Consider the following 8,841-nt stretch of genomic DNA (forward strand, 5'->3'; position numbering starts at 1 on the left):
AAAACAAATGTGGATTATTTGGATAGCAAATTACCTATCAAAAATATAAGAAAACAAAGCCATATTTCTTTTGTTAAGACACTATCACGAATGGAGAATCAGATAATTGGGAATGAGTGAAATTCTGCAGGGTAAAGGCTCTTGGGAATTTCCATGTGCTGTTAGATAACTGCTTACAGGAACAGAAAAACTAAAGATAAGCCCCAGTTTCATGAAGACCAAGCACTGAAAAACACAGAAAACAAGACTATCTGCAAGCAGAAAAAAATACTAGCGAATAATAACTCTCTGAGACTAATCTAAATTCATTGCTCACACTACTAAATTGGGTGAAGAGATAAAACCAGTGAGCACAGGGCTGAAAATAGGCTAGAAAAAGATGTGTACAAACATGTGAGAAAACGAGATCTGGGGGGGTGTAGAACACCTTTTTGGGCATAAAAAATGGAAATGATCTGCTGCTTCAGGATTATTTACAGCATATAATAAACTGGCATACATTTTTTTTTTAGCAGAACAGCATTCAAAGGGTTAAAACACAGGACTTACTTTTTCAATAGAAAGCTCCCTGCAGGGAGATCCACATCCGAACTGATGACAACATTATCTTGTGTTTACTTAATTGTAGCAGAGAGTAAAGGCGCGTACACATGCAGTATTTTTACAAACGACGGGTCCTTAAAAAACCCTCCTGCGGGGCAGTCGTTCTGCCATAAGTAGCACATGAGTACAGGCGGTCGGCAGACTGATAAGACTGTTTTTGACTTATCCGCTCGTCAGCTTGTACTCACGTGCTACTGTCGGCAGAATGACCGCCCAGTGGGATGGTTTGACGGACCTGTCATTGTAAAAATACGACGGGTGTACGTGCATTAAATGTAAACATTTTCTGACTGTGCAGAAACTTTTTCTAATGTGTCCAGAACTGATACACTGCTCAGAAATCATTACTGGGTACATTACAATATAAATACACCAGTTATGAATAAATTGCAATGGCAGCTTTCAGAGCAAATAAAACTGTACTTTGGGAACTTGTAATTTCTAAATTAATAATACTTATGCACAAAAGCAAATATGATAACTGTATGTAATATAAAAAAGTAGGAAAACATATTTTTATTGAATATTATGTCAGAGTTTAATACCGCTTTAAGGCATGGATGGCTCTGTTCAGTTTCTTAAACGGGTCAGTGGAAATTTTCATGTTAGGAGAACATTTGCTCATCATCATTGGGGAGGAGATGTGGATCTTTGAACTAGTACAGAAGGTGCTTTTTCCTTTTATACGGTTTATTTTACAAATCTATTTTTATCACAATTAATGTAAAATAATGTTTATGCAAATAAAATCCCTACCCCTTGACTGTTTTTTTGAGGAAAGTGACTGTCATTTCCCCATATTTCAGTTGATTATGTAAAAGTATGCAGGTACCATAGACATAAGAACTGTGGTTATATCAGAAATTCAGACTCCAGTATTTGACCCTCTTAAGCTGGAATTTTGTATTGACTCAAGTAAAAAACTCTTCTCAGTAAAGTTAATGACTACACTTGGGAACCAGGAAGAATTAACAGCTGCACTTGGGCACTGGGAGGGGTTAAAGACTGCACTGCAGCCATTAACCCCTCCTGTCCTTAAAGTGCAGCCAGTAACTTCTCCAGGCTCCAAATCCTTCACTCTTCTTCCTGCAGCCCAGTATATTTGCCCCTGCCCTTTCCTTGTTGATTGTTGTGGCCAGGACTTTCAGACCTGTGTTTTCTTGGCATTTCCTTTATCAAGAAAGTGTCACTTACCCCAGGGTAAATTGCTGCATAAGGGAATGACACTTATTACACACATTACTTAGTGTGCTCAGTGTTGCTTGTGACTCGTGTATAAGTTGACTCCTATATTTTTATTTAGTCAGATCTAAATTTCTAGACTTGTAGGTGTGTGTGTGTGTATGTGTGTGTGTGTGCGTGCGTGCGTGTAGCTTTGAGCAATGCCAGCAGATCCTTTCCTGTGCATCCCATTCCTGCCCATTGAAATAACAAATCGGTCGTGTTGGATTTCATTGCCCGATTGCTTTTGAATTCTCCTGCAGTGGAAGGCTTTCTGATCCTCTCCCCCTCCCTTTTCCATTCTAAAGTACATTCTGCGTATCAAAAATCTTTCTAGAGGTATTGTTGGACACCACGCTCCACCACGGCGGCTCCCCTTTGTGAATCCCTCCACTGGCTTCCTATCCAGTCCAGAATCAGGTTAAAAGGAGTCATCAGGCAAAACTAAAAAAAAAAAAAAAAAAAGCTTTACTCACCTGGGGCTTTCTCCAGCCCCTTGCAGCCGACTGTCCCACGACGACTGCTCTGCTCTACGCTGCCATCCCGGGCTCCCCGCACAGTGCAGAGGACGACCTCGAGGTCGTCCTTACTGCGCCTGCGTGAAGCGCCGCTGTCAATCATGGCCACGTTGCCCACTGCATACTGCTCAGGCGCAGAACTCACTACAGGTGAGTAAAGCTTTTTTTTTTTTTTTTTTTTGCCTGAAGACTCCTTTAAGATACTGTGTCTGGCCTACAAATCTGTCCACAAAACCTGCCCAACCTACATTTCCGATCTTACTCAGAGGTACACACCTAGCCGCTCACTCTGCTCCTCCAATGAACTTCATCTGACTGCACCCTCCATCACCCAATCACATGCACGCCTCCAAGACTTCTCAAGAGCTGCACCAAGACTATGGAACTCCCAACCTCCCCCCATTAGGGTCTCTCCTCCTTTAACATCTTCAAGAAGGCCCTCAAAACTCACCTCTTTACTCTGGTCTACCCTCTCCCCCTCACTAGTGCTCTAAACCAGCAGGTGAGCTCTGGTCCCCTACCTTTTGTGTCCCCACCTCTCCCTCTAGATTGAAAGCCTTCGGGCAAGGTCCTCCTCCTATCTCCTACCTGTTCACACACCTCTATGTATTATTAGTACACCCATCCTATGGATCTGAGTTAACTTGACTTGCCTAATCTCCATACTCCATCCAGTGACTAAGCATTACCTTGTACTCATACTGTGCTGCGTGAGCTGGTTTTTCTTGTATTCCTGTATTGTCATATTGCTGTATGTCACCCCTAAATATTGTTTGTAACCTAAACTAATGTACAGCGCTGCGTAATATGTTGGCGCTTTATAAATACAATAAATAAATAACTTGTGGGTTCAATCCAATTCACTTTTTCTCCTAGGTTTTCTCTTCGGTGATATTCTCACATCTTATCAATAAAATGTCCTTTAAACCACCAGCATGCAAGAAAATACTCAGAATAATTTTGGCAGTACTTTTTCACCTACTTTTTGGTACTTCCAGAGTGCTGAAATGTTATTTTAAACAGACAACGAAAAATTATTTCCAATGAGAAAACTTAGGCAAAACTGAATTGGATTGAGCCCTGTGTTTATTTCATGACTCAATTACATTAAATAGTAAATTATTCAATGTCTAAATGCAGCTTTAGAAATTCTGGATTCTCAAACTGTCTAAAGCAGAAACTTTTCTATGGACAACGCTGTTCATGACAAGCACTAATAAGATGCAAAACTTTTTGACAGTGGTGAAAATGAGCAACGATCTGTGGATCTAATTATCAGCCCTCTGAAAGCATTTCATCATATTTTGTCTAGGAGAGTCACCACTGGATACAGAAAAAGACTGTAAATAAAGAGGCTACTGAATAGACGGCGCACAGTCAGTCCTGCAAGCTCCCTTTTGTAGAAAATACAGATCTCTTGGAAGTTTTGGTGTCATGTGAAGAGTAGATTGGATAGTATTAAACAGAAAACAAATCTGGCACCAAAAAAGAGGCTGTACTCTCAGGAGCACATTTGACTTGTCTAAGAAGATAATGATTTAATGGTTAAAAACTAATGACTCTGCCAGAGGGCTTGGCTGGGGCCCCTCATGTCAGACATTGTCATTTATCTCCTCACACTGCGCACAACGGTCTGGGAATAGGGTGAAATAGGGGAGGAAAGCGTGTACTATTTCAAAAAAAGAACATTTCGCTCCACGGTTTTCAGAACACTAACATTTAGGCAACTTAACCCGTAACTGCAAGCTGTAGAACCTGCACAGGGTAGGGAAGATTGAAATATAACTGAGTGGACCTGAATTGTGAAGGCAATAATTGCACACAGACAATTCTAAGCTCTATTACAAGATTGCCTGAGGGGTGGAGGGGGGGGGGGGGGCATGGAAGGGGGTAAGGAGGGGGGCTGTTGATATTGCTGACTCAGAAGTCTCTTTGTTTAGATCCAGCTCTGTTAACCTTCCCTCAACCTTCACCTCGCTACAGCCATTTGCTACTTATCAAGTCAAATTTACTTGCAGTAAAATCACAGTGTACAATGCAAGCATTTTAAGGAGCACATTTAAAGTATTATATTACACTTAATCATCATTTGTAAAAACAAAATGTGTCGTAAGGTCTCATAAATATACAAACTAGTAAAAAGAAGACTCTACTACCTCATGCTGGCATTAACCAAACTTATATCTGGGCACATCTAATGCAGTGAGTTTTACAGCTGCATATTCATAGTGACATACTCCCTGTTGAACCCCTGGAATTCCGACTTTCAAACTGCTGCTTTTAAAATATCCTGCAAACACCCATGTATAGAGTTTCATTTAGTGTTAGCACAGGGGATAAAATATACAATATAAACACTATACAGCACCCAAAGCGCAAAATCGCTAAAAAATCTTTAAAACTCAGAATCTACAGTGGATATGAACTTTTGCACAGGACAGACAGAAGGAAAATAGACAGAAATGCACCCTGTATGTATTTAGAGAGTCTAGCCTGTCTAATTACCCCTCATCTGTGAATAGTCACAACTGCAATTTGAGCTCTCATTTGTATCAGCTCAGGAATCTTGGCAGTCCTCGGCAGAGCAGCTAATTTGTAAACACGGGATGTTAACCCTATGTCTGCAGATTTATTGCAGGATTTGTATCAGCTGTAACAAAGAAATGTTTTTTTAAGGTTATTATGCTGTTGCTTATCATTTTTAGAGCAGAGAGTTCAGGTCTGAGTTCAGGTCCACATCACTAACTAATTCTACCTTACCACATGTGGACCAAAAATAATAAGTTAATGGGTCACATTATGCGATTCTTCAGCTTAGTTAATAGTTTGTCCAGTGACCTCGTTGTCATCGTTGGGTAGGTGATGAGTCTGTGATGCTCTGCTGAGGTCATGTAAAAGTACATTTGTACAAAAATAAAGGTATTTAGAATGTGTGTGTGTGTGGTGTGTGTGTGTGGGTGTGTGGTGTGTGTGTGGTGTGTGTGTGGTGTGTGTGTGTGTGTGGTGTGTGTGTGGTGTGTGTGTGTGTGTGTTTGTGTGTGTGGTGTGTGTGCGTGTGTGGTGTGTGTGTGTTTGTGTGTGTGTGTGGTGTGATGTGTGTGTGTGATGTGTGTGTGTGTGTGATGTGTGTGTGTGGTGTGTGTGTGTGGTGTGTGTGTGTGTGTGGTGTGTGTGTGTGTGGTGTGTGTGCGTGTGTGGTGTGTGTGCGTGTGTGGTGTGTGTGCGTGTGTGGTGTGTGTGTGGTGTGTGTGTGTGGTGTGTGGTGTGTGTGCGTGTTTGTGTGTGTGGTGTGTGTGTGTGTGGTGTGTGTGTGTGGTGTGTGTGTGTGTGGTGTGTGTGTGGTGTGTGTGTGTGGTGTGTGTGTGTGGTGTGTGTGTGTGTGTGTGTGTGTGGTGTGTGTGTGGTGTGTGTGTGTGTGTGTGTGTGTGTGTGTGTGGTGTGTGTGTGTGTGGTGTGTGTGTGGTGTGTGTGTGTGTGTGTGGTGTGTGTGTGGTGTGTGTGTGTGTGTGGTGTGTGTGTGTGGTGTATTTGTGTGTGGTGTGTGCGTGTGGTGTGTTTGTGTGTGTGTGGTGTGTGTGTGTGTGTGTGTGGTGTGTGTGTGTGGTGTGTTTGTGTGGTGTGTGTGTGTGTGTGGTGTGTGTGGTGTGTGTGCGTGTGTGGTGTGTGTGTGTGGTGTGTTTGTGTGTGTGTGGTGTGTGTGTGGTGTGTGGTGTGTTTTGTGTGTGTGTGTGGTGTGTTTGTGTGTGTGTGTATACACTTCATTGTCAGACAGTGTCTAAACTTAACCCATTACAGCACAACATTTGACCAAAGTGGTGATGCAAAGATGCAGGCACTGGCAAGTAGCGGCAATGATCCTCAAGCCTTTTCCCTGTACCTAATGGGATATGGGTCCTTCTCAAAAAAGAGCGTGAGCCTCTGTCTGCATATGTAGAAATACTAACACCGGATAGGACCTTTAATGATCATTTTGTGTGACAGCTTAGGAACAATCACTGTATAGACACCCTGTTGAAATCACCATAGAGCAGCCTGTTGTGTTCTATGGACAATCAAGGAAGGTGGCAAAGCAGGAGCATCCCTTCTACAGAGGAAATATTTAATGATAATAGAATTGCAAGACTAATCCAACATGGGGGATAACCTTCAACTTCATCATTACTGGTGTGTACTCATGCTAGAAACAATCACAATCAAATTGTATCTTGTGAAGTTAATCTAGTGTGTGTACATAGCTTTAGCTGTGCTCTATACCAGCTGGTTAAAATCACCAGCGTCAACAGTCCAATGCCAGGACCTCTGCTGGGTAGTGAGGGTGGGGCTAGATGTTAGTGTGGGGGTGCAAGACTTGGCTTTGAGTACACTATGGTACCTTAATTTTACCCTGTATGTGGAAGGGTAGAATTGACTTGCTTTTACATACAGTTATATAATTTCAAATGAGCAAGTAGGATGCCATGTTGAGATACACAAGTTCTCTGGACATGAAAAAGAAGACAAGTAATTCCAGAAGTAGTAAAATACGAGACTTGTAGAATATTGGTGATCTGGTTGCCAGTGTTACATAAACCCAGGCAACCTTTTTATCCTACAAGTGTTTGCCTGGCTGCTTAGTACATTTACTGTATAACGTTCTTGAACACATCCTAAATATCATGAGAGAATGTTTACACAAAAATACAACAAGTTCAGGAAAGTAATGGTTGCACTAACATGGATGGGCTCAATAATACAGAGTGTACAGAGATAAAATATGTTATGAAATTATTGTGCAAGAGTACAGTATATCAATTTCTCCCATTTCTAAGGTAAATGCCCTGAACATGCCAACCCCAAAAAGCAACTTTAGAAACAAGTTACTAGATTACCAGTAAGTAATAAAAAAAGAAAAAATAAGAAAAAGGGTGTATGTGTGTAACAGGCCAACCCTGGCTGGATAGTGTAATAGTTAAGGGCTCTGCCTCTGACATGGGCGACCTGGGTTCGAATCTTGGCTCTGCCTGTTCAGTAAGCCAGCACTTATTCAGCAGGAGACCTTAGGCAAGTCTCCCTAACACTGCTACTGCCAATAGAGCGCGTCCTAGTGGCTGCAGCTCTGGCGCTTTGAGTCCACCAGGAGAAAAGCGCTATATAAGTGTTTGTCTTTCTTTCTTTATAAAATATTAAATGAAATATACGGAGGTATGTATTTATGACAAAAAACAAATGGAAGGGAAAAAATAATATAGAGTGAAATGGATGGAAATTGAAAGGAAAGGCAGCAATAAAAAAAACGGAAACAGGTGAACTGGGCGAGGGATTTGGCGGGCATATGATCGACAGCAATGTTAAACTGCGGTCTTATGGAGCGGAGTTGGTGATTTGGGCACCTGATACTAGCCAATAGGCTATCTGATCAGCTGGTATCAATACTAGCCAATTAGTTATCACTAGCCTATACCACTTTTAGGTAATACTATTAATAGACGAACGGCAGGTAGTTTGGCTGTGAGTAACCAGCTAGTAGTTTGGCTACTATAGTGCTATGGCACTATAGTGGACAGTTAGTGTTAAAGTGAACCTCCGACTCAGCAGCACTGAAAAGGCTTTGTGTTTCTTTAACAGTATCACAGCCTCAGAACTTTGTTTCTCTTATACAAGCCTCATTTTTAGCTGCACAGAAGAAAACTACCCGGGCTTTTTTCCCCTGATGCTGTGCAAAGCATGATGGGATTTCTGATTTTGTATTTCTCGTTCTGCTGGTTTTTTTTTTTACATTTTGAATTTGAAATTTGAAGTCTAGCGTGTGCAGCTGGGAGGGGTGATCAGGACATAGGACAGTTGGAACTGTGTCTCCTGCTCCCTGTCACATCCTTTCAACCAAAAAGATGGCTGCCCCCATGACAAAGATGGCAGCCCCATGAATCACAAACATTTGCCTGTTCTTTTAAAACAGGGAGGGTAAAAGATTATATTACTTATCTATTCTAATTAACATAACTAATGTAACTTGATGACAGTGTGTTTGTTTAGGCTGAAGTTCCCCTTTAAGCATTAGGAGGGGAGGTTAGTGCTAAGTACCACTTAACGACCACCTAACGCCGATAGGCGTCGGCGGGTTGTTAGTGGTATAGCATGGAAACGGCCGCCGAGCGGCCTTTCCATGCCAGTTCACGGAGACTGTCTCCGTGAACAGTGTGCGAGCCGCCGATCGCGGCTCGCACGCATCATGTAAACACGCGAGGAAGAAATCCCCGCTGTTTACACCATATGGCGCTGCTGCGCAGCAGCGCCGTGACGTAGATCGGTGATCCCCGGCCTCTGATTGGCCGGGGTATCGCCGGCATCTGATAGGCAGAAGCCTATCCTATCAGGCGCAGGATATCCATCCTGCGCCGCTCAAGGGGAAGGGAGAGGGAGGGAACGGAGGTGAGGCCAGAAAACGCTGTGGAGGGGGGCTTTGAGGAGCCCCCCCCCCCCGCAAATCAATAATAGCCGGCGGCGATCAGACCCCCCCCAG

General features: G+C 42.7%; 1 protein-coding gene across 2 annotated transcripts in view; it reads right to left on the reverse strand.

Moving 5' to 3' along the window:
- Positions 1–8,841, reverse strand: part of IFT80 (intraflagellar transport 80) — a 160,018-nt gene that overhangs the window by 77,929 nt on the left and 73,248 nt on the right. The gene's annotated exons all lie outside the window — the stretch shown is intronic.

Source organism: Hyperolius riggenbachi, chromosome 4 (assembly GCF_040937935.1).
Source record: "Hyperolius riggenbachi isolate aHypRig1 chromosome 4, aHypRig1.pri, whole genome shotgun sequence".
NCBI classification, from domain to species: Eukaryota; Metazoa; Chordata; class Amphibia; order Anura; family Hyperoliidae; genus Hyperolius; species Hyperolius riggenbachi.